At 41.8% G+C, this 25,879-nt stretch overlaps 1 protein-coding gene across 2 annotated transcripts in view; it reads right to left on the bottom strand.

Moving 5' to 3' along the window:
- klf15 (KLF transcription factor 15) overlaps positions 1-12,618 on the bottom strand; it is a 32,002-nt gene extending 19,384 nt beyond the window's left edge. The window contains exons 1-2 of one of the 2 annotated variants that reach the window (XM_008105303.3): positions 12,385-12,618; positions 1,204-1,305 (exon numbers count right to left, since the gene is read on the bottom strand). The gene's annotated coding sequence lies outside the window, so the exon portion shown is untranslated. The remainder of the gene's footprint in view (positions 1-1,203; positions 1,306-12,384) is intronic. The other variant, XM_003217736.4, reaches the window with a different exon arrangement.
- Positions 12,619-25,879: the final 13,261 nt, after the last annotated feature.

Here is a 25,879-nt window from a genome sequence, read left to right as displayed (position 1 = left end):
CCCTTCAGTAATAGACCTCAACACCTGTGTAGGAGGCAATGCAAGACACTCAGTTGTCAAAGGAAAAAGCAGGGCTTACAAATGATTCGAACACTAAAGTTGTCAGAATCTCTAAATGAATGTGTCTAGTGCCCATGCTCACTGGGAACTATGATTCCCACCTCCAGAAAAGTACATTTTCTAAGCTTTGAAGCAACTCAGGCCAGCACTGAATCTCTGACCTGTCTCAATGAATACAACTCTTTCTGTAGAAGGTATGTGGGTTGCAGAAGCAAGACACCAAATTAGATTTTTAAAAGAAACAAAAAAAGAAAATACATGTTGTAAAAAAATGCACATGGTCTAATGCCTTTTCCAGCCTGTCATTTTCAACTTGTCTCTGTGCTCTTACTGCTTTACTTTTACCTGTTGTCTTGTCCAGCAAGGAAAGGCAAAACTAGTTAGATTATCCTCCTAGAAGCCACCCTGATTTTTCTGCATGCTTAACTGCGGAAGCATCATAATTTTCCCCACTTAAGGCAATAAAACCCCGTGTTTGCAATACGTGGCTGATTTGGCAAGAGACATTTTGCACAATGTCACTCACATGCTCCATCAGCACAAATCCATTAACATTCCACAGAAAGCCTGAATGAATAAAAGTACATTTCTTTGAGATGGGGCTTCCTGGCTCATGTAAAGCTAGGGACATGGTCAGTTAGCTTTGAAGAAAAGGCACTGGCCGACTTGCCACACTGCACACTTTCCTAGTTTACACACAAATGCCAGTCCCCTCTTCCTGTCAACTGACAGCACTTATGAAATGATCACAAGGGTTAGATAGGAGGTTCACACAAAGGTTAGAGCTAACTTTAAAAGCCTGTAATTCCTTTGAGTAGAAAAAGTGATTCCTCATATAGGTGAATTCTATGCATAAGACACATTTCACCCATCTGATAAGACAGCATTCATGCTACACTAATCTCCCCTGGACTACAAGTATGCCGGAGAATCCTATACATGCCTTCACTCTTTCAGCAGGATAGCAGTTTTAATAAGTGCAACTGGTAGAATAATTAAGTCAAGCTTTAATAGAATAACTGGAAGGGTAAATGTTTTCTCAGCACAGCTGAAAGTAACAAATATATATTGATATCCTACACCAGCTATTTAGTTTTATATGCCTAACTAAGTAACATCTTCTCGCCTGATCCCGTAGCTTACCGTAACATCCAGCGACTGAGTTGAGTGAAGGAGAACTGTTTATCTGCCAGTCGGGGTAGAAGAAGGATGAAATTTCCAGCCTCCTTCCACCAATGAATGAGGCTGTAACAAGAAATTGTGACAGGGGTCATAGTCATGACTGTCACAGACTTGTTTGCTGATGGGAGAGAGCTAGAAACATCCTCTTCCTCCTTTACTGTCAGCCACGTAAACCTCCTTCATTTGATCCTGTTGCTGACTGTTAAGATGGGCTGAGAGTATAATTTATGTAGTCTTAAAGTAAGACCACATATTCTGACTGAATACAGAACAGTTACAAATTCATAACTCTAGATTCTGAATCAGTAGCTGCAAGAAGGAATGCCAGGGAAATTGCTAATTTATGCAAACTATTCTGGTGCATGTGTTTTACTGGAATTGAGGATGAAAACATGACTATTAATAATCTTTTCTTCTAGCAATTAGTGCACACTCACATCTCTTTCAATATCTAAAAATGAAAACAATTCTATACCCATATAGAATTTTTAATAGTACAGTATATAAATGAATTGATCACAACAGGCAGATGTTTAAGAAGTTAAGAATTACTTTAATTCATAAATGTATCCTAGTTTTGCTTGGGAAAGAAAATAGTAAAGATGTACATTATCTTCTTGCACTCTTGATTGTATGAAAATAAAAGCATATGTGGCAAGTATTGCTGCAAGTGGCTGAACAGAAGTATATTCTCATTTGGCACCAGCTTTCCAAATCAGCATCATCAGAAGGTTGTACTGGGCATAAATGTGAAAAAGTTACCTTTTTTTAGACTAATGTTTCAAGAACTGTCCAAGGTAGCTAGAGGATTCAGAGAATCTAGTTCTTAAAAAGAAATGTTTCTGATGTATGAGTGGCCTCAGGCTGTTCTATAGGGCTCTGTTACATGCTCCATGTTTTTGAAAGCAAACATGAAAGCATTGAGGGAGATGGGGGCAAAGTGTCATGAGAGCATCCAATTCTTTGGATTTGTTTTTTCTCCAGCCAATGTTAAGTATGACAAAGAAAATTCCAACATATGGTCTGAGGTAATCAATAGATGGCATGAAAACAAAAAAGTGAAATTCAGTCCAAAGTGAATGCTGGAAGATTTGATTGATCTGGGTGTTGACAGAGCTGGGTGGGGTTGCATACCTCCTAAAGGATCAGGTGAGCAGCTTAGGAAAACTTCTGGATCTGGCAATACTCCTGGCATTCCAGGTGGGCAAGGAGCGCACAGTACCTTTTACCTGTGGCATTCCCTACAAAAATGGTAATTTGTACTGATCTGAGGCTTGGCAATACCAAAGGTGGACTTCTGTAAACTCTCTATATAGAGCTACTTTTGAAAAACTGTTTAGAAGCTATTAGTTTTATTTTGAAGTTGGCAATTGCCAAAATACCTAAATATTGATATCTGAAATGAACTTTTGCAAAGTATATTGATGGCACAAATGGGCAAATGATAGATCAGGACCTATTAGTGATTTACAGAAAATTTACAAGTGTCTCTAAGCAGTAACTGTTAGGTCTAAATTAGACTGATGGGATTCCTGATCCACAGCACCTCTAGGAAGATTTTAGAAGCGTGCATTATGGGTTTGGCCCTCCCAAAAATACTCTTGTATTACCCAAAGATGAACAACAAAAGATCTTTGTAGAAAATGTGCTCTGAATCCTATATTTTTCTTGAAGCAATTTTAAAGAAATAGCAATGTTGGTTTATTTTTATATAAAGGAAAGAAAAAGAAAACTTGTGTCATTATTAAGACTAACCAATTTATTTCAGTATAAAATTTTTGTGGATAACAGCTGACTTCTTCAGATTCATCTGAAGCTACCTTTTATGTCATAAGAAACAGATTCCCTTTCCCACTTCTCATTTTATAATTTTTCCTAATTACCTCATGGTAATGTGTTTATAGCACTCTGAATCTGTTCTTAATTTCCTGATATTTTGGTTATTTTAAGGTTACTGATACTATCTCTGCACACATTGTTGTGCCAGATTAAACAAGTAATTAGAAACAATTGGATCAGATAGGAGATAGACTAAGGACCTCATCACATGAAAGCAGGGAAAGTGTAAGGAACCATCTTCTTTCATACCCTACCATCAAGGTCCCATGCCTTTCCATCTTCAGGGATGGCAGACATCCCATGTCATTTCCCAGCCTTTTCAGGCTTCTGTCCAGCTTCTGTCATTGGCAGTCGGGTAGCACCCGACTCCTGAAAACACAACATTACCTCCATTTCTTAACACTGTCACAACGGAGTCCCATGGACAACCACCATTAGTGGCCTTGTGTCATGTGATGGCCTCCATGGAACTCTGTTTCAGCAGCACAAGAAACAGAGAGAAGACTGTGTGGGATGAAGTCCTATGGCTGCAGCATATCTCCCAGATAACTCAATGAAACTAACTTGTGAACACAGTTAGACACAAAGATGCACTTCACACGTTTACTCAGCAGTGCAGGTCTATCAGCATCTCATTGGTATTTGCTGTGATATGCTATGCTTGGGAAACAGGAAACTGAATTGTCCAAAAATGCAAAGAACATATCTCAATTCTCTACATATATCTCCTTTACTTCATGCTGCCACAATCTAGCTTAGTTAGGTTCACTTAGAAAATACTACTAAGCAGTCAGTTCCACTAAGCTCAGCAGTACTTGCATCCAGATAGAGAATTTAAGATAGAGAATTGTATCCTAAAACTCTATGGCAATGGATTTAAAATACGCCTAATTTCCTTTTAGGTTGTGACTAAATTGTTTACTGCATAACAAACAAACATGTTTTGTAATATCTAGGTAACTATGCAAAGAGACAGGAAAAATGTACTTCAGAAGGCAAACATGTATATCAGAGCAATACCAAAAAAAGAAACATAGCTGAGACGATGGATGGATAGATGGAAGGATAGGCAGGAAAAACAGAATCTCTCAGTACAAGCTTTCAAGTGTTGCCACCAGCTTTGAATCTGCAATTTTGACTTGTGATAATATTTTATTGCAGTGGTTTCAGAAAATACAGCCTTTATACCAAAATGAAGAAGAAAGCAGAAGCGGGATGCCTTAAGAGTCTTTAAACCATGAGAATGGCTTCTCATAAAGGGCTGATTCATATTCATCTAACATTTGCATACTCATATGGCACAAATTAGTGCCATCACATGAACATGAGGTGAATGGGTCATGAGACATATGTGAAATCTTACACCACTTTCCTTATCATAGAATCATAGACCTGAAAGTGACTCCAAGGGCCATCCAGTCCAGTCCCATTCTGTCATGCAGGAATACACAAAGTACTCCCGACAGATGACCATTCAGCTGCTGAACAGTGCCTTTGTCCCATCAAAACTCAAATTGAACCAAGGTGATATCTGGGTATGGAACACAATAAAAGCAATAATAATAACAACAATTATTTTATTTCTTTCCTGCCCTACAAGTGTACTATGGTGGTTTGAGTACTGGACTAAGACACTGGAGAGAAGGGTTCAGATCTTCACTTGGCCATGAAAACCTACTGGGTGACCTTGAACAAATCACACCCTCAATCTATTGAATGGTTAAGGCAAACCCTTAACAAACAAATTCTGCCTAAACAACCCCCTCCTCCTTGAGATGTTATAGTCCTGGCAGACAATATATATGTTTCTACTGATTGAGATCTGCCACCTCAAGTCTGGTGCAAGAAGACATGTGTGATATAAATTAAGTAAATAAATAGCCCCTTAATCAACTAATAGGATCTGTGACTCACATATATGCCAGCTTTGGTGCATGAAGAAAAGTTCAGCTATGATTTCACAGCACCATATATGCTTTCCAGGTCTCCTTAGGATTATCACAGCTTTGCACCTTGATATTGATCTTAAACACTGCCTGCTTGGAACAATAGTTGTCTAAGTAGGTCACCAGATAAATACTACAAGGGCAAGAACTGTATGACTTGCCAGTGCACGGCTATATTTCGAATAAGCATTCAGAGAAGAATGTAAAAATTGAGCTGTTTGTCACTCTGGGGGACACTGAGAGCACTACAGAAGAATGCCATGTCATTGCTAACTACTTTGTGCTTTTTAAACAGCTGTGCACACATTGACAGCTACACTCTTGAGGTGTCTCTTTGAGGCGCAACAACTCCATAAATCTACATTGTCCTTACTATGTGGATTACATAAACATAATATGCTTGTTTTCCTATATAAACATCAGTTAGGGACATAAAGATCAATATACCTTCAAAAAAAAGCCCTTGCATAAATTCACTGGAATCCATGGCCAAGGAATTCCAAAAATTACTGAACAGTGAAAGTGTCAGTATTTCACTGTAGTGTGGAAGCACAATGGAATAAATGTCCAGTACTGACATTGCTTTAAAGGAGGGAAGCTGAAGTTCTAGAGATATCCTAACTGAATGGCTGTGCTTTAAGACACTTGTGCAGTGACCAAAACCTATCTTCCACTGGCCCCATCTACACTGCCATATAATGCAGTTTCAGAATGCATTTTAACTGCATTATATGGCAAAATAGATGAGGCCATTATCGACCCTTTGAGACTTCAAAGATCCCATATTCAGTGGTACCTTTGGGGATGGCACGTTTACTCATACACATCTATGTGCAGTTATAGATAGAGTGATTCCATAGGATCCAAGACACCCATTACTGCAACAGGACATTGCTGAATGCACCTTTGAGTCACCTTTAAAAATAAAAGCCCCCTTTTCCTACACACTTGGTTATTTCAAATGAGGGGAGCATTTTGGCACTAGTAATCAGAGTGAACATCTGGGTTTGATCGTTCTGCCTGTAAAAAAAGCTGGTTCAAGCTTTGGAATATGACTCTTGAGGCCGGGGTTTGATTCCCCTCTCAGTCATGAAAGTCCACTTGATGACCTTGGGCAAGTCAAACACTCTCAGGCTCAAAAAAACCTAGTGATAGGTTTATTTCAGAGTAGTTATAAGTCCAGAATGTCTTGAAGGCACAGAAAGAAAGAAAAAGAGAATCAAAGATATCTGGCTTGAGCCTCAAAGATGAAATTACAGAACCTTGCAGGCTTTGTAGAAATACTTATAATAATCCTATTTCATGGATTGATTGATTCATCCCAGATTTCCCTAGACCAGCTTGAGTCAGCATACATTTCATCTTCACAATAACCCATAGGATTGGCTGAAAAATTATCACCTAGCCAAAGGAACCTATTGCATGAATAAGCCAAGAGCAAGGCTGGAGAACAGACATGTTGCACGCAGTCCCTCAACTCATGCTGCATGCAGACTGGTAAGTCTGGGGCTGCTTCATAGAGAACATCTGCAGTATTTACTGGATTACAGAGGTGATATGAACTTCAGAAGTGGTGAACACCTAGGGGCGTTTCATGAAGAAAGGGATCAATGCTGCCCTCAAACACATTTGCTCACTCTTCTAGACACTGGGGCATTGCCCTTTTTCTCTAAAACCTGTCAGTATATTAAAAACTCAAAGGAAGCACATGTATGCTGTGTTGGCATACAAAGAAGGAGCAAAAGTGTCTCATGTTCATAATAAGATTAATAATCACCACTTTTTTGCCAACTTCTCTCAGGCTATTTTTTGAAAACAGAGTTGTTCTTGAAGATTGTATTCCTGCTAAAGAAGACCTCAGTCTGCATAACACATGACTGCATAGTCATACCAGTTAGTCATTTAAGGGAAGGCAGATCTGACAGCACATAGCAATAGCCTCTGTGTATAAATTCTGGCCTGTTCTTACTGCATGCTTACAGTCAAGCAATGTTCTAGTGGCAGACTGTGTGTCTACATTGTAGAATGAATGCAGTTCGACATCACTTTGAACTGTCACGGCTCAGTGCTGTGGAATACTGGGAGTTGAAGTTTGGTGAGGCACCAACCTTCTCTAGCACAGAAGGTTAAAGATCTTATAAAACTAAAGGTCCCACAGAACCATAGCATTAAGCCATGACAGTTAAAATGGAGTCAAACTGCATTAATTCTACAGTGTAGATGAACCCATCCTCTTGATTCTTCCAAGCATTCATGTACTCTTGAGACAGGGCAAATTTCTATATCTCATGGTTAGTATATTGAAAAGGTCATGGACAAGGGTTTCAATGGGAAGCTACTAGATTTTTTTAAACACTCCACAATGGAAGTCAATATCAGTTCCTTTATCTACAATTATTGCCCACCTTGGGACCTATTCCCCCTTTCCATTGCAATATTTTGTCAGGAGAAATTCAGAAAACATGATCCAGCATGCTTGGGCAGCTTATAAGTAACCTAAATTCCCAGGCAATACATTGAAGGGAGAGGATTAGTTTGATACCAGATCAAAATGTGGTCTAGTTAGCCGAGTTTCACAGCTTTGTTGAATTTTCTGCAGGCGGGGGTGGGGGTGGGGAGAGAAATCCCTTTTTGTGGTCCCAAGCCAATTGGCTTTAAAGTACACCCATTCTCTTTTGTTTTCCGAAGGAGGGGAGGGCTTTGTTTACAGCAATAATGGCCAAAGACTTTAATCCGCAGCACTGGATGGTGTACATTCCACTTTGACATTCATGCAAGTCACACACTTGCAGCCCCAAGCTTGTCTATGCTCATCTATCAAGACATGAATTGATAAAAGCTCTGGGATTCATTCTACCAGTCGTGGAGGGAGGGAAAGGAGGAGAGGAAGAAGGGGACGAAGAAGAAAAGAAAGAGAGGGGCATGGAGCTGGAGGGATACATTTAACAGCCTGGCAGGGATCAATCTATGGTTTAATATGAGACTGGGAGGTGACTCTAGACCGTAGGATTAATATAATTTGACATCACTTTAACTGTCATGCCTCAATGCTATAGAATAATGAGGTTAGTAGTTTTACAAGGTCTTTAGCCTTCTGTGCCAAACAGTGTTGGTGCCTTGCCACACTACAAATTGTAGGATCCCATAGCATTGAGCCATGGCAGTTAAAGTAGTGTCAGACTGCATGCTTGATGCACCAAGTGTGTTTCGACTTCACAAGGCATTGTAGAAAGTGGCTGAGCACAACTGTTACAACTTGCCGAGTTGTATCTTCTCCACTCCCTTCCTTTGGCCTCTGAAGTTTAACATGACCGATAGTAACCTTGCAACCATTTCTCTCTCTCTCCCTTCTTCCAACATTACCATAACAGCCATAACAGAGCAAAGCACACAGCTGCCTCCTCCTGTTGCTGCTGTAGGTTACTTTCCCCACCACTGCCTTCCAAAAAGAAACTTCCCAAGACGTCCTTCTTTACTTTTTTTTCTCTGCAGCAAAACCTTCTGTTAGAAGTAGGGGCCTTTCTCCATCCCCTCCTCAAACATGTACAATGGGGTCAGAAAAGAGAAAGAGACAGCATGGTTTTAAATATCCATTTAAACCAGTGCTTGGGGATAGATCCTTCCTCTCTTCCGGATTACACCTCCCAGGATTTCCTAGAAACTTTCCCCCCAAACCTACAGCTGCTTCCACGCTGCAGAATTAATGCAGTTTGACACCACTTTAACTGTCATGAATCCCACCCATGGGAGAAAAGCGGGATATAAATAAATCAATAATAATAACAGCTCAATGCTATGGAATCCTGGGAGTTGTAGTTTTACAAGGTCTGGAGTCTTCTCTGCTAAAGGGTCTTCACTAAACTACAAATCCCAAGATTCCATAGCATTTGCTTTTCTCCGCAGGCAGAAAAGTACAATCTAATGCTCATCACATCGCATGGAAAGTCTCCCTTTTGCCATATGCTTAGAAACTACCACACTCAGATGTGATGGAAAAAACCCATGATTTTCTCACATGTCAGTGTCTCTAGCTGACCGAGAGAGAGGGAGCGTGTTATGGAGAAATGTTATCTGCTAGAAAGTCTTTGACTCTCTATAAAGCTCTGAGAAACACGGGCAAACAGCAAGTTTCTAAACAACACAGACTTCACTAGACCCAAGCTTTTCTGAACTCAAGATCTTTTCTCCAAACTACACCACATAAAAATTTGATTCTTTAACCATTCAAATTTTTGTCAGTTTCATCAGGTTCCCTGTTCTCTGCGACAGCTGCCTCTGCTCTCTAGCTTAGGTACCTCAAGAGTGCATATACATGGTAGAATTATTGCAGTTTGACACCACTGTAATTGCCATGACTCAATGCTATGGAATCCTGGGATGTGTAGTTTGATGAGGCACCAAAACGCTTGGCAAAGAAGGCTAAAGACCTTGTAAAATTACAACCCCCATGATTCTACAGTGTTGAGCCATGGCAGTTAAAGTAGTGTCAGTACAAACACATCTCAAGTTGCAACCCCCTACTCCATGGGCAAATCCTGGCCACTGCAATGCTCATCCATTTCCCATATGTTTGTGTTTCACACTCCATGGGGTGGCAAAGATGGGAGAAAAGCTTTTGAAATAAACAAGAGACACTTAGGAAAACCTGCTGGAAAGAATGAAGCCTATGAATCAAAGGGGGGGGGGGTGCACCCACACTGTGGGATTAATGCAGTTTGGCACCACTTTAACGGTCATCGGCTCAATGCTATGGGGTCACGGGAATTTTAGTTGTACAAACTCTTGATCCTTCTATGACAAACAGTGCTGGTGCCTCACCAAACTACAAATCCCACAATTTACATAACACTGAGCCATAGCAAACTTCATTGATTCTACAGTCTAGATGCACCCTGGAAAAGAAGGAGGATGAGGAGGGGGTAGGCAGCAGATCTGGGATCACCCATACATATTAGAGGAAAGATACAGCTCAGCAAATCTTCCACCTGGGGATAGGAAGTGGGAAAGTACTTACCAATATTGAAAAAAAACCTCTAAAATCTGGACAGTAAATAAAGAATAACATTCAAAAGACAAGGGAATTCCAGACATGAAACAATCAGGGCCAGCTAACACCCCACAATAAAGGATTTCCCCCAGGCAGGAAACAGCCAGGCTTTGAAGCTGCCAGGCTATTCAATGCTAATCAAGGTGACCAATTGAAACATTCACATTTGCCTCAGGCAAACAAGAGTTTTTTTCCCCACCTTAGACATTACACAGATATATCAACCCTACTTGCCGGTGCCCTGGAGTGCCTTTGTAAGCCGCCCCGAGTCTCTACGGGGAGATGGTGGCAGGATCGAAGTAAAGTTTTATTAGTGGGTTGTTGTGAGTTTTCCGGGCTGTATGGCCATGTTCCAGAAACATTCTCTCCCAATGTTTTGCCCACATCTATGGCAGGCATCCTCAGAGGTTGAGGGGCCTTTTATTTATTATATTCCCAACACCTTACAACCTCTGAGGATGCCTGCCATAGATGTGGGCAAAACATTGGGAGAGAATGTTTCTGGAGCATGGCCACACAGCCCAAAAACTCCCAGCAACCCAGTACTTACATGTGTTTTGGCCGTTAAAAGCCTCTAGTGCAGAAAAAGACACTGAGGACTATGGATCACTCAGGCCAGTTTAACATATGGTGTGGTGAAGGCAGAAGGACAGCTGGATGACTGTCCAAAAGGAACAAACAATTATTTCAGGTTTATTGGTTGGTTGATGGTTATTTTATATTTTGTTACAATGTTCCTGTTTTCTTCTGTTTTATGTTACCATCTGTGTACTTATTATGTACTATGTATGTACTTAGTATGTTATATATATATTCGTGTCAGGAGCGACTTGAGAAACTGCAAGTCACTTCTGGTGTGAGAGAATTGGCCGTCTGCGAGGACATTGCCCAGAGGATGCCCGGATGTTTTGATATTTTACCATCCTTGTGGGAGGCTTCCCTCATGTCCCCGCGGAGCTGGAGCTGACAGAGGGAGCTCATCCACACTCTCTCTGAGTTAGATTCAAACCGGCAACCTTCTGGTCAGCAACATAACCTTCAAATCATCAATCCTGCCGGCACAAGGGTTTAACCCACTGCACCACTGAGGGCTCCTATGCCCTTAGATAATGCAGTTTGACAACCCTTGGTACTAGGGAATCCTGGGAATTGTAGTCTTACACGATGTTTAGCCTTCTCTGCCAAAGAGTGCTGGTGCTTCATCAAACTGCAACTCCCATGATCCCATAACACTGAGCCATGGCAGTTAAAGTGATATCAAAGTGCATTAATTTTACCCTATGGCAGGAGTGCAAAACCTGCATTCCTTAGTGTCATCTGGTATTATATAGTACTACAGTAGAGTCTTGCTTATCCAACGTAAACAGGCCGGCAGAACGTTGGATAAGCGAATATGTTGGATAATAAGGAGATATTAAGGAAAAGTCTATCAAACATCAAATTAGGTTATGATTTTACAAATTAAGCACCAAAACATCATGTTATACAACAAATTTGACAGAAAAAGTAGTTCAATACACCGTAATGCTATGTAGTAATTACTGTATTTACGAATTTAGCACCAAAATGTCACAATGTATTGAAAACATTGACTACAAAAATGCGTTGGATAGTCCAGAACATTGGATAAGTGAGTGTTGGATAAGTGAGACTCTACTGTATCTGGTATTATAATCCACTGTGCCACCGAGGGCTCCTGATATATTTGAACTATGTTGATTAGGCATGTCCCCATGTGAATCTCTTCGGGGAGATGGAGGCGAGGTACAAAATATAGTTGTTATTATTATTATTATTATTATTATAGCATCAAAGAGAAGATCAGAATACAAGGGACAGGTGGGCATGGAAGATCTTGGGGTTACAATAGTGTCAAACCGCAGTGTGTATAGATGCACCGCTTGTCCTTCAGAGTTGGGGAAGGGGAGTCGGATTGGCTCCCTCTTTTTCTCTCCTTGTAAACATAAGCATAGAGAGAGGCCAGCCTGCATTTCTTGGAGCCAAAGCTCAGCTCCTCTCCTCCATTACTCCCCGCCAATATCATTGGTATTCAGAACACAACTGGTTCCAGCAGCGGATCAAGGCAGCTAGGTTGTAGAGCAGTATAGGCAAACTCTGGCCCTCGAGGGGTTTTGGACTGCAACTCCCACCATTCCTCACAGCCTCAGGCCCTTTCCTTTCCCCCCTCAGCCGCTTAAGCGGCTGAGGGGGGAAAGGAAGGGGCCTGAGGCTGTGAGGAATGGTGGGAGTTGCAGTCCAAAACCCCTCGAGGGCCCAAGCTTGCCCATGCCCACGATCGGAGCTTCTTACCTGGACTTGAGTGCGTCCGTCAATAGCAAAGGCTCCCCAATCTCAAAAATAATCAAGCAATTAAGGATCCCGGTGGGCAGGGATTAAAAAGGCGGCGAAGTGGCAGCCGCGAGGAAGTTTCCCAAGCCCCACATATCCCCGGGGGGAGGTTGTCCTTGAGGGGCGGCCAGAGTCCCGTGTCGGGCGAGCGGCGCTGTCTGTGTGTCCTTTCGCTCCGCTTGCATAGTACTATATTCGCCCGTCACGTGACCAGCCCAGGGGAAGCCAGCGCCGGAGAAGCGGGAGGAGGCTTGGAGGAGGCTCGACCCAAGGCGGCCTCCTCATTGGCTCAGGCACAGGCGCGGGGCGGGGCCAAGGGTTTGGCGTCATTGGGAGCATCGGGCTCACGAGCAGACCCTTGCGCTCGCTCTTTTGGCGGCGTTCTGCGCATGCGCTGGTTCTGCTACCTTTTCTCTCTCTCCCCCTCCTCCTCGTGGAATCATAAAAATCCGAGGCAGAGAGCAACAATGAAAGCAATGGTTCTCAACCTCCCTCATGTCGCGACCCCTTAATACAGTTCCTCATGTTGTGGTGACCCCCCAAGCATAAAATAAATTTCATTGCTTTGTCGAAGGCTTTCATGGCCGGGATCACAGGGTGGTTGTATGTCTTTCGGGCTGTGTGGCCATGTTCCAGAAGTATTCTCTCCTGACGTTTCGCCCACATCTATGGCAGACATCCTCCGAGGTTGTGAGGTATGGATAAACTAAGTAAGGAAAGAAAAGAAATATATATCTGTGTAGAGTCCATTCCAACAACTATCATGTCAGACTACACAGAGAAGCCATTGAAATCCACAAGCATGTGGACAACTTCAACAGAAAGGAAGAAACCATGAAAATGAACAAAATCTGGCTACCAGTATTAAAAACTCTAAAATCAAAACAGTAGATGGGAACCAACACTCTGAGGGCAGAGGACAGCTAATGACTGAACAAAGGATGCCCCCAGGCAAGAGACAAAACCTTTCCAATGCTAATTAGGGTGATTAACTGAAACATTGATGCTGGCTTCCCAGTGACAAAGGACTCTTGCCACACCCTGGACTCTCCACAGATATATATTCTTTCCTTTCCTTACTTAGTTTATCCATACCTCACAACCTCTGAGGATGCCTGCCATAGATGTGGGCGAAACATCAGGAGAGAATACTTCTGGAACATGGACACACAGCCCGAAAGACATACAACAACCCAATTTCATTGCTACTTCATAACGTGTAATTTTGCTACTGCAAGGCAAAGAGTAAAGATCCCTTACCTTACTTAGATGGTGTAGTGGACTAAGTGACTTGAAGATTGGGCTGCTGACCTGAAAGCTGCCAGGTTCGAATCCCACCCGGGGAGAGTACAGATGAGCTCCCTCTATCAGCTCCAGCTCCATGCGGGGACATGAGAGAAGCCTCCCACAAGGATGGTAAAAACATCAAAACATCTGGGCGTCCCCTGGGCAACGTCCTTGCAGACGGCCAATTCTGTCACTCCAGAAGCAACTCCGGTTGCTCCTGATACGAAAAAAAAACCTTACTTACTGGTAGATGGATGGACGGTATCCTTGAAGTGACTGGCTTGACCTTGAAGGAACTGGGGGTAGCGACAGCAGACAGGGAGCTCTGGCTTGGACTGGTCCATGAGGTCACGAAGAATCGGAAATGACTATGCAATTGAGCAAAGCATTTAAAAAAACTTTACTTAGGCGATCCCTCCTAGTTCGAAGATGATGGTCTTCCATCTGTGAAGTCTTGAGGGTGGGTTCTTAGGTGGCTGAAGAGACCAATTCTTAATCTGCATATTCTCCCGCAGTGAGGACATCGGTTTCCAGGTGGAAGGCGGTCCGGTCAAGGTTGGCTTGACAGGCCTTCCTCTTGGCACGTCTCTCCCTTAAGCCCTCCATTCGTGCCTCTTCGAACTCCGCAGCACTGCTGGTCACAGCTGACCTCCAATTAGAGCGCTCAAGGGCCAGGGCTTCCCAGTTCTCAGTTCTTACCATACATCACGGGAACCACTGACCGCAGAGGGAAGCTGATGAAGAAACACAACCTACAAACTACCTACAGACCCACTAAGAAAACCCAGCAAATGCTCCGTTCAGCAAAGGACAAGAGGGATCCTCTCACCTCTGCCGGAGTCTACTGTATACCATGCAACTGTGGGCAAGTCTACAAAGGGACCACCAAATGCACCAGCATTGGCCAGACATGAATCTAGGAACAGGAAAGGCACTGCTGACTAACTCAATCAGATAAATCAGCCATAGCAGAGCACTTGGTGAACCAACCTGGACATAGCATATTATTTGAGAATACAGAAATGCTGGACCACACAAACAACCACCATGTCAGACTACACAGAGAAGCCACTGAAATCCACAAGCATGTGGGCAATTTCAACAGAAAGGAGGAAACCATGAAAAGGAACAAAATCTGGCTACTGGTATTTAAAAAAACTTTAAAATCAGGACACTAAAAAAAGAACAACACTCAGAAAACGGTGGACTTTCAGACATGAATCAATCATGGACAGCTAACACCTCCCAACAAAGAATTCCCCCAGGCAGGAAGCAGCCAAACCTTGGAGCTGAAAGGCTATTCAATTCTAATCAAGGTGGCCAATTGAAACATTCACTCCTGTCTCAAACAGACAAGAGTTCTTTCTCCCACCCTGGACCGTCCACAGATATATAAATCCCACTGGACTAGTTTCCAACAGACCTCACAACCTCTGAGGATGCCTGCCATAGATGTGAGCGAATTGTCAGGAGAGAATGCTTTTGGAACATGGCCATACAGCCCGGAAAACTCCCAGCAACCCAACATCTAAACCTCTCGGGATCCCATAGCATTCAACTATGGCAGTTTTAAAAAGAAAGACTTGGAAAACTCACCCTGCTTGACAATGCCTTTCATGCAGGTCGATTTCACTTGGAAGAAAGGAAGGCAAGCATGCGTGCGGATGGCAAAAGGGCATCTCATTTGCAAGGAGCAGAACAGATTGTTCTTCCTGCTGCTGCTTGCTTCCTTTGCTCTGCTCGGGCGTCCTGCCAGTACTGAGAGGCCTCCTTCTTCCTTTCCCTCCATTGAGCCAATCTCCCCAACAGAATTCCAACAGGCCCTCCTTATCCACAGATTCTGCATCCACAGATTCCACTATCCAGGGCTTGAAAATGCAAAAGTCAAACCTTAATTTGTCCATTTTGTATAAGGAGCACCATTTTACTACACTGTTTTATATAATGAGACCTGAGCTTTAATGCATTTTGGTATTCACAGGGATCAAGATTATCTACTTTGAATTGAATTATATGGCATTGTATATGGCATACATTTCTGCCAACCTAGAAGTACGAAAACATGCAAATGTGGGTAGATCAATAGGTACTGCTTCTGCGGGAAGGTGATGGCGCTCCATGCAGTCATGCCAGCCACATGATCTTGGAGGTGTCTACGGACAACGCTGGCTCTTCATCTTAGAAATGGAGATGAGCACCACCCCTCAGAGTCGGGCACGACTAGACTTAATGTCAAGGGGGAACGTTTACCTTTACTTTTACACTCTTACGATCCAGTTCAAAGCAGATAATGTGGATTATTTGCTTTGATAATAATCTAGATTATATGGCAGTGTAAATTCAGCCTGAATCTCCATTTCAGCATGACCAGGCAGTGTATGGCTTGCCCAAAGTCACCCAGTGGGTTTCGTGACTGAGCAGGGATTTAAACCTGTTCTCCAGAGTCATACTCCAATATTCAAGCCACTACAACATGCTGGCTGTATGTATGGGGTATTCTGGGAGCAATAATCCCAAACACCCCCCCCCCCCCAACAGTCTTCCACATGGCTCCCCAACCCTTGAGGAAAATCCAATTATGAACACACTTGAAAAATTCACACCAGAGTATTTTTTTCAACAAAAAAAGAATCACCTTGTTTTTGTGGCTCAGTCATGGATAACTGACCTTGTTTGTACTGCACCGTGTGGAGTCACTGACCTGGCTTAAACTGTGTTAGTGTGGCCAAATCCTTTACAGCAAAAAAAAAAAATCCCAAAGAAGTTGCTTGCTTGGACATGATGCAAGAAGAAGACAAAATGAACTCATGCTCAGTGGTTTTGAAGGGAAAAATGGTTGAGCCTGAATGAAAACATTTCAGTGTACCCAGAGGAAGAAGACATGCCAGTGCAAAATACAGTGGTGCCTTCAATTGAAGCACAATGCTACATAGTGTTTCAGAGAAAGGGCAAGATGATATTGACCCCACCTACACTGCCATATAATCTAGTTGGAAATTGCATTATATGATCAGTGTAGACTCATATAATGCAGTTCAATGAAGTTAAACTGCATTATATGAGTCTACACTGACCATACAATGCAATTTCAAACAGGTCATAGAGAGCTCCTAGTCATCCTGTGGAGACAGATGGCTCCCTTCTTGGTGGAGGGTGAATATATTCCAGGTTTTAGTCTGAATTTAAAGGGAGCTGTCCAGGTTGTTAAACGTAATGAAACCTATTGAACACAGGTCCTTTTCACCTTTCATCCAGGACAGCACTCATATTTCATAGAATTACAGATCTGATTCATAGATGTGTTTGAAGGTTCGTGACAAATATCACAAATTGCACCTTTCTCTGTCCTAATACACACTGATCCTACCTCATAACTGCAGGGTACAAGGCCTTCAACTGTCCCAATTTGGCAGAAACAGTCTCAATTGATCCTCTGCCGTCCCACTTTTTCAACTGCTTTGAAAACATCCCAGTTTCTCTCTCCTATTCTCACTTTCCTCATAGAATCATGGAATCATAATGTTGGAAGAGACTCCAAGGGCATCCAGTACAACTCCCTGCCACACAAGAACACACAATCCTAGCATCCCCAACAGATGGTCATACAGCGTCTGCTTAAAAATCTCAAAAGAGGCAACATATTCCACTTCCGAACTGCTCTTGCCCTCAGGAGGTTGTGTTGTCGAAGGCTTTCATGGCCATGATCACAGGGTTGTTGTATGTCTTTCGGGCTCAGGAGGTTCTTCCTAATATTCAGCTGGAATCTCTTCTTCTTCTGTTTAAATCCATTGCTCTGTGTCCTAGTCTCCAGTCAGCAAAAAAAGGTTGCCACTGCCTCAATGTGACACCCCTTCAAATATTTAAGCATGGCGATTATGTCCCCTCTCAGCCTTCTTTTCTCCAAACTCCAAGCTTTTCTCCTCCTTTGTCCTCAGCTTAGCTCAATTGCTGCAAAGTGAATTCGAAGTACAAAAGTGGTCTGCACACCATTAGCAGGCGGGAGGAACAGGCAGCATCTTGCTTATCCCAGGAACCCAGACAAAAGCAAACCTCTCCTGCCAATCTGCTCTTGCTTGTTAATAACTGCTGACATCTTGAGTACACTCTGACCCTGCTTGGCCACACATGTTTTCATGTGTGAAATGTTGGAGGGCATGATAAATTCAATGGGAATGTTACAATCTTATGACTGTACAGAGATCAAAGAGTAACACCCTTGTTCCTGTTGCAGATTAATATTAGCACGAGTCAGATGACTTATACAAGCACAGTGCAGTTTTCTTCTAGAAGAAGAACAGCAATAACAGTAACTTCTTCCTCATTTGCTTTGAAATAGTCACTAGTTAGGATGAAGATATCATGGGGATATTTTAACTAGAGAATTTTGGGAGTTGTAGGATCGTATAATCAGAGAGTTGGGAAAGACCCCAAGGACCATACAAGTACAATCCCTTGCCATCCAGTCCAAAAAGAATAGAGAATATGTTGAAACTAGTGTTTAAAAGGTGGGGATGGGGCAAAAACAATTCTGAACTACTTTTTTTAACATTAGCTTCATTTCCCTTGTGAACAACCATCTCCTCAGTATAGCTATTTATCAGATGGATTATTCAATTGGCCCAGCAGTTATGCTGTCTCCTCTGACCACCATAAGCTCTCCGAGCTGTTTGGGAATGGTCTTTCTCCAACTGCAAAAGCAGTTCACTTTTGGTTAGGGGAGAGGCAGAATTTCACTCTTCCCAGTGAGCAACCTATGGCAACAGACAAAAGCAACCTGTTGCAGCCCCTCCTAGCTGGTGTGTTCTTTCTCATTACATATTTTCCTCTTCTTGACCATATTCTAATGTTTCTTGGCCATGTGTTTCCAGGTTTAATCTGGGAAATGTTGGGGGAATGCAATTGTGTAACTTATAAGGTACTTGTGATTTGATATTAACTCCATCAATCTGTCTAAAGAGGTGGATTGAAATCCACAAAGCTTCATTCTAAAATAATTAGTATTCAATAAGTTTCTTATTTCCTCCTCTCTTTTTATTTTTTATGCTGTCAAACATAGCTCTCCAAAAACAGCTGTACCTATTGACATCTTAGAATCAGACCTGCAAGATAGTTTTGCTCAGCTTTTGCATGTTTTAATGTATTTTTAAATGTTTTATAAATGTGATTTTAACTGTTTCTAATTTTTATTGTAAACTGTTTTTAATTTGCTATTTTTGGAAGCCACGTGGGTTTCATCATGGGAGAAAGGTTGTATATACAATTGTCCCTCCGCATTTGTGATTTTGATTCCTATGGATTTGATTATTCATGGATTTAATTACAATGTTCTCTCTCATTCGACATGTTGGAGGACCTAAAGATATTTATTATTATTTACTTCATTTTTACCCCACCTTTCTCAACCCCGGGGGGACTCAGGGCAGCTTACAGATCCAGCAAAAATTCAATGCCACACAGGTAAACAATAAACCACATCTCATCAAAATATAAACAATCTAAATATATAAGCAATTAAAACACAAATCAATCATTTAACAGATTAAAACCATATAAAATGACGAGTCATGATCTCATGTCCAAAATCCATAGTCCATTATTCAAACTGTTAAAGTCTCATTCTGTAGTTTCCTATTCACCAAACGCCTGCATAAAAAGCCGGGTTTTACGTTTTTTTCTAAAAAAAATTTTTTTAAAAAGATATGTAGAGAGAACACCTCTTTCTAAGTCTTCCGATGCAAATCTGTATTCAGCTTCCAGAAGAAGTCATGCTGGAAGACTTAGAAATTTCTAGAGAAGTGTTTTCTCAGGCAGAAAAAATAGCAATTTCTTTATTTGTGGCTTTTCACTTTTATGGTAATCCTGTGCCTCTAACTCCAGAAAACGTGGAGAGCAAACGTTTGACTGTAAATCAAATTAGTAAGAATAACAACAGCAATATTATTTAGTCAGTAATTGATACAATGGCATTTCAAAAACAATAGCAGATATGTTCGTGCAAAGAAACTTCATTGATTGGCCTTGAAATACCATCAATAGATCAATTAATCATTTACAACAGTGTATTTCTTGGAAAGACCTGAGGGAACACCTGCTGGTATTACCATTTGGAAAGCACAATCAGACTTGAAAAACAAAACCTAACCAAAAGAGGGGAGGGCAAATGCAATAGATAAAAAGATATCTTGGTAGATAAAATGCCCTCAGTTCAAAGCCTGCGGAAATAATAATGGAGTGTTGAAAGAGACAACTTCTTATCACCAAGGTGGTGGCAGAGTGGGACAGCATGCTCCTACACATAACAAGAATGGAAAATTTCTTTCAGCCTGAGGACCAAATTGCACATCAGAGAGCATCTTGGCAGTCACATTCCAGCTGTGGACAGGACTAGGGACAAAAGAGCATAAATACACCAATATATTTGGCATAGAGCTCTTACTGCTAGTAGTTAAGGAGGGGCATTGCAACCTTCCAGAATGGGGAAAACCTCCCTCCAAAGCTGGGGATCCATCAAAGGAAATCATTAGGATGCTTTTGGGTAAACTCAGAGGGGTGGGCTGGGTCCCTAGGCCTAAGGTCCTAGAATATTGTCCTGGTTGTCTTTCCCAGCAGCAGCACCTCTAAAAGTGGAGGAAGGCACAGTGGGTGGCAAGACACAGTATTTCGAAAAGAGGAAGCATATTAATTAAACAAGATAAAAAAGGAAAGCAGTCAGTTATAAAGCGAACCAGGATTTACATAAAATCTCTTATGTGTCAGTATATATATATACACACATACACCAACTATATTTGAGCATAATGGTTTAAATAGAAATAAGCTGCAGCATGAGAAACAACTTAGGGAGTTGGGTATATTTAGCTTGGAGAACAACGTGCTGAGAGGTGACATGATAGCCTCTTAAATATCTGAAGGGATCTCATATGGAAGATGGAGCCAACTTATTTACTGCTGGACCAGAATCTGGAACATGAACCAATGGATTTATATTACAAGAAAAACCATTCAATTTAAATATGAGAAAGAATTTCTTGACTTGAAGGGCTATTTGACAGTGAAATAGGCTATCTTGAGGGATGGTACTCTCTCCACTTTATGAAGTCTTTAAACAGAGGTTGGATAGGCCTTTTTCAGGAGTAGTTTAGCTGTGTACACTGCAGTGAGTTAGACTAGATGGTTCTTTAGGTCCTTCCAACTCCAAGATTCTATGTTTCTGTGTATCTATGATCTCACTATAGCAGATATTGAATTAACCTGACATAGCAAATTAAGAAGCAGCACTGTGTTAGAAAAGGTTGAAGGAATCTTCACTAGGGATTGTGGAAACTGTAGATAAAAATTAGCACAATTATTTCCCCAAATCAGTGTATGGAAATTTTTGTTTTGAACTATAACTCCGCAAATCCCTCAGACATCATATTTACCAACCATGTTCCTTTGCGGAGTCATCCATTTGTAATGGTGATCATGGTTTCTATTTTCACCATTTTGTGTATTTGTATTTGTTTCTTATTTCCATAGCCTCTAACATTTTCCCAAGGCATTTATTTTGAGTGATTTCAACTATGCTAAATAGTGAATTTGAGTAACCGGCGTGTCTAGCTTCCCAGAAGACCGGGTGAGACACAGAAGGCAAAATCAGAGGCTTATTCCCAATGGCCAAAGAAGATGACAGTAGAGAAAGCACTCCGAAGTACTGACATTCCGCAATTGCAAATCCAGAGCATTTTTATTTCATTTGACAGCTTTTCAAGAAACCTGTGCCACTGATTGGTGGAGAAACTATCTGGATAGGATCCACTTTTTGAGTTGCTCAGGACTAAGTTGAACATCATCACTGGCTGGCTCTTCATATGGCTGGACATTCAGTAAACTGTCATTGGAGCATTTGATGTGGGAGTCCATTTATTGATCCGCCTCTGAGAAGGTAGTGATCAGAAAGGAATATGGTGTGGCACTGAGAAATAAGTCCATGATGGTTTTAATGGGTTGACTCTGGTTGACACAATAGGGTTAATCTTATCAATAAAGTGCTCTCAGGTGTTGGTTAGTCAATAGACCTCTCACCAGGGAGCTGATTCAGAGGTCTGGGGAAAGGGGAACATTATGAGACTAGCCCAGATATCATGTCAGATAGATAAACGAAACCCAAAAGGTTCTGACTCAGATCCATTGTATGTCCCTCTCCCATTCTCCCTAATTAATTATGTGAGGATTGTGATGAATTTCTCTAGATGAGGGTGAGGCAAAGTTGAGTTGTGTTTGCATTCTGGAAATTTCTAGTGAATTTCATAGAAAAGTTACTTTTTTAGGGCAATTAGAAATGACCATGCGGCTGACTATGTTTTCCAATGGAGCCACAAATAATAATTCATCATTTGGGATCCAATTTCTCAATATCATTTAGTGGTTGACATCATTGAGCCATTGCCAATAGTTAGAGCATTCCAGAAGCCCCCTGAACTAACTGGCTAGCACAGTCTTACAGCTTCCTTCTCTGATTAGACTGGTGATCTGGCTTTTTTCCCTGGTAGTCGCAGCAACTCATGCAATGAGCCTTTTCCTTTGTAGCACCCTAGGCAACATTATCAGCAACAAGAGATAAAAGGAATTATATGCCCCCTATCCCTCAGCTGGTCCATGAGGTCATGAAGAGTCGGAAACAACTACGCGACTGAGCAGCAGCAGCAGCATCCCTCAGCTAGAACAAGAAGGGAATAAAGAAAGTGCTTGGATCCCCAAACTACATGCCAATATTTTCATTCCCTTTCAAAGCAGTCATTCACTTCAGATAAGAGTTCTCTTTCAGGCCATAGCATTTATTTTTTATTTTAAAAATCTCCCAGATCTCAATGGAACAGACTAAGAGGTGAGAAAAGGAGGGAATCTGAGAAAAAAGCATTCACAGATCAGCTCTTTCCTAGTTTAGCGGGGGAGACAGAGAGATTAAAATATAAATATTCAAAAACATTCAGACTTTTCTGGGGAAGCTACAAATCTGTCATTGGACATATATTTCTTGCCCTTTTAATGATAAAGGTGAAAATCCTTTTCCTGTATTGTCTCTAGTAAAGTAAAGTTTGTCAAATCCCCAATCCGCAAGCACACCAGATGCAAGGATGACAATCTGTAACCCACCATGTGTTAACTGGAGTGGCATATATGTCAAAGCCAGAAGCCTGGGCTAATAGTGAAAGGCTTTGCATCTCATCCCTACGTAGGCAGCAGGGCTGTTTTGACCGCATTAATTTGCAGTCCTTGAACATTAACAGATAAGAACTCCAAGTCCTCTTAATACAACAGGACTATTGACACAAGAGCGTGTTTATCCTCCACCACTATACTGCAGTACAGGGCAGAAACGTGGGCAGTAACCCAAGAGCCCATCATTTATTACTCAAAATGATTCCCAAAGGCACACAAGTAACATGGCTATGATGTGCTTTTGCTTTGCACCAGTTGTGTAATTTGGCAATAATTTAATTAAGAGGATTGGCTCTTGCTGAAAAGTTTATTGGGCGGGGGTCTGAACAACACACTGCAGAACAGCAACACTTGAATAAGAGATATCCAACTAACTTGCAAACTCATTTAATGTTGCAATATTTTTGAAGAAGGATAAGGTTATCCTATTTGCTCCCTTCATTTTGTTTGCAAAAGCAGAAAATTCACAGATTGTAATTTTTATCTCCCCCTACCCCATTTTAAATTGCGGTGGCAAAGAAAAATAAAAGTTGGAAGGCAAGTAGCAGATCTCAGGCCCTGTATCCCAACAGGGGGGCACATGCCCTACAGGGGGGCAATTTGATTTGGGGGGGGGGGGAGAAATTCCAGAATGAGTTCTTAACAGTCCTGGATTTTGGTGACAAATCAGAAAAGCCCTTTCAAATGAGAAATTCCTGCTGGTATGTATGCATGTATTGAATTTATGCCCTGCCTTTCTCTCAAATAATAATAATAATAATAATAATAATAATAATAATAATAATAATAATAATAATATACCACTCCACCTCCTCGAGAGGACTCAGGGCAGTTTCTAGCATGTACAAAACAGTCAGTGGTCAAAACAACATACAACGACATGAACAAATAAACATAATAAAAATAATATCATAAAACAGCAGTAAAAACAGTTCAGTCTAAAATGAACACAGTTACAGTGCCTTCAACATGAAGGAGTCCAATTGTCACGCCCTGGCAGCTAGAGCACTGGGAACCAATACACGGAGGCCAATAACAGTCTAATATCTTTATTAAGGGATTAATATTTTAGAACAAAAATAAGCAGAGTATATAGTTCAGTAATAGACCTTTCAGAGAAGGTCAAATATAGTCCAATAGAATAATGTCCAGTATATAATATTAGAGTTCAAAGTTATAATCCAAACCGAAACACACTCAAACTTCCAAGCAGTTTGAGTGGGGAAAAACGTCCAAGATTTTATTATTATTATTATTATTATTATTATTATTAAACTTTATTTGTACCCCGCTAGCATCTCCCAAAGGACTCGATGCGGCTTACAAAGGCCAAGGCCTCAACACACAATATAACAATACAAAACAAAAGGCAAATTAAAAACAATTAAAACAGTATAAACAACAAGCAATAAACAATACGCTAAAACACAATAAAACTGGGCCGGGCCAGAGTAATGGATACAAGATTAAAAGTGCTGATGTGACAGGTGATATATAAGGCTTCTAGGGCAAGTGCAGAGTGCGATATACGATCTAGTTCTAATAAAGTGCTTATTTTTCTAGAGTTCAAAGTAATTCCAAGGCAAAGGATTGAAGACAAGACTGGATACTTGACACGAAGATGCAAGGCTGGAAACACGGTGGAACAGGACAAGAAACACGGCAAGGCAAGACACGATGAGACTGGAAGTTAGCGGACCTAAACGCAGTCCACACTTGGCTGGAACCGAAGTTAATCCTTCGAACTGACTTGTTGACTCCGCACGGATTAGTCAGTGCGGGGAACTTTTAAAGAACTTCAATTATTCCTACAAAGCAGGTGTCCAAAGCTCCTTTTCCCAAGGGAAAAGAACTGAAACAACATCTTCGTCCAGATGCGATCCTCCCTGAGAATTCTCAGGGGAAACGAGCTAAATAACTCCCTCTCTGGCCGCTAATCTGGCGCTTCTTCGTGTTTGCGATTTTTCTAAGCGGCCAGCTTCCAAAAACTCCCTTCTCGCAAAGGGGAGAGAGGTGCTGGGAATAAGTGTCTGTTCAAGGTCCTGTTTAATGAGCTCCAAGCTAGAATTGTCAACAAAAGGCATCTGGACAGGAACAACTTCTTGCTGAAGCGGCAGAAATCCCGCTTCTTCATCACTGTGATCCACAATGGTGCCAGGGTCACGACCTAGAGGGCCATGGGACATCACACCAATACACTAATCAGGGCTGCGAGGTAGACATAATCAATTAAAAGATGGGTAAAGACTTGTACTTCAGAGTATCATAGGCCCTGGGGGTGGATAGTGTGTAGACCAAGGTCAACATGTTGAACAGTCAACTAATCTTGCTCAAAGACCTCCTGGAACCATCAGGTTTTCAGTTCCTTGCGGAAAGAGGGCAATGTAGGGGCTTGCCTGATCTCTTGGGGAGGGTGTTCCAGAGCTGAGGGGGCACCATCGAGAAGACCCGCTCTCTTATCCCCACCAACCTCACTTGGAACAGTGGTGGGAGCGAGAGAAGGGCCTCCCCGGCAGATGTTAAAACCAGTGCTGGTTCATAGGGGGAGATGCAATCACGGAGATAGGTAGGGCCTGAGCTGTATAGGTCTTTATAGGTCAGTACCTGCACCTTGAATTGGGCCCGGCAGTTTATCGGCAGCCAGTGGAGCTGTTTCAATAGGGGCATTGTGTGCCCCTATAGCCAGCACCTGTTAGGAGCCTGGCTGCCGACCTTTGTACTAGCTGCAGATTTTAAGTGTAGGTTCTGGATTGCTGCTGAATTCCAACAATCGCGGCAAGTGTAATTCACATAGTGGGGAGGGTCAATGTCATTCTAGGATTATTTCTCTGGCCAAAGTTCTGCACTCCTGTTTGAAACTAAGAGTGCTCATACATATTGTGAAAGAGATTTTCAGTGGGAATTTTATCTTTAAAATCCTGAAAATTTTGCCTAGGGGCAAAGTCAGCTGAGCTTTCTTCATTGCATT

This window comes from Anolis carolinensis, chromosome 2 (assembly GCF_035594765.1).
Source record: "Anolis carolinensis isolate JA03-04 chromosome 2, rAnoCar3.1.pri, whole genome shotgun sequence".
NCBI lineage: Eukaryota > Metazoa > Chordata > Lepidosauria > Squamata > Dactyloidae > Anolis > Anolis carolinensis.
The sequence above is the reverse complement of the archived record's forward strand: the minus strand, read 5'-3'. Positions and strand labels throughout refer to the sequence as shown.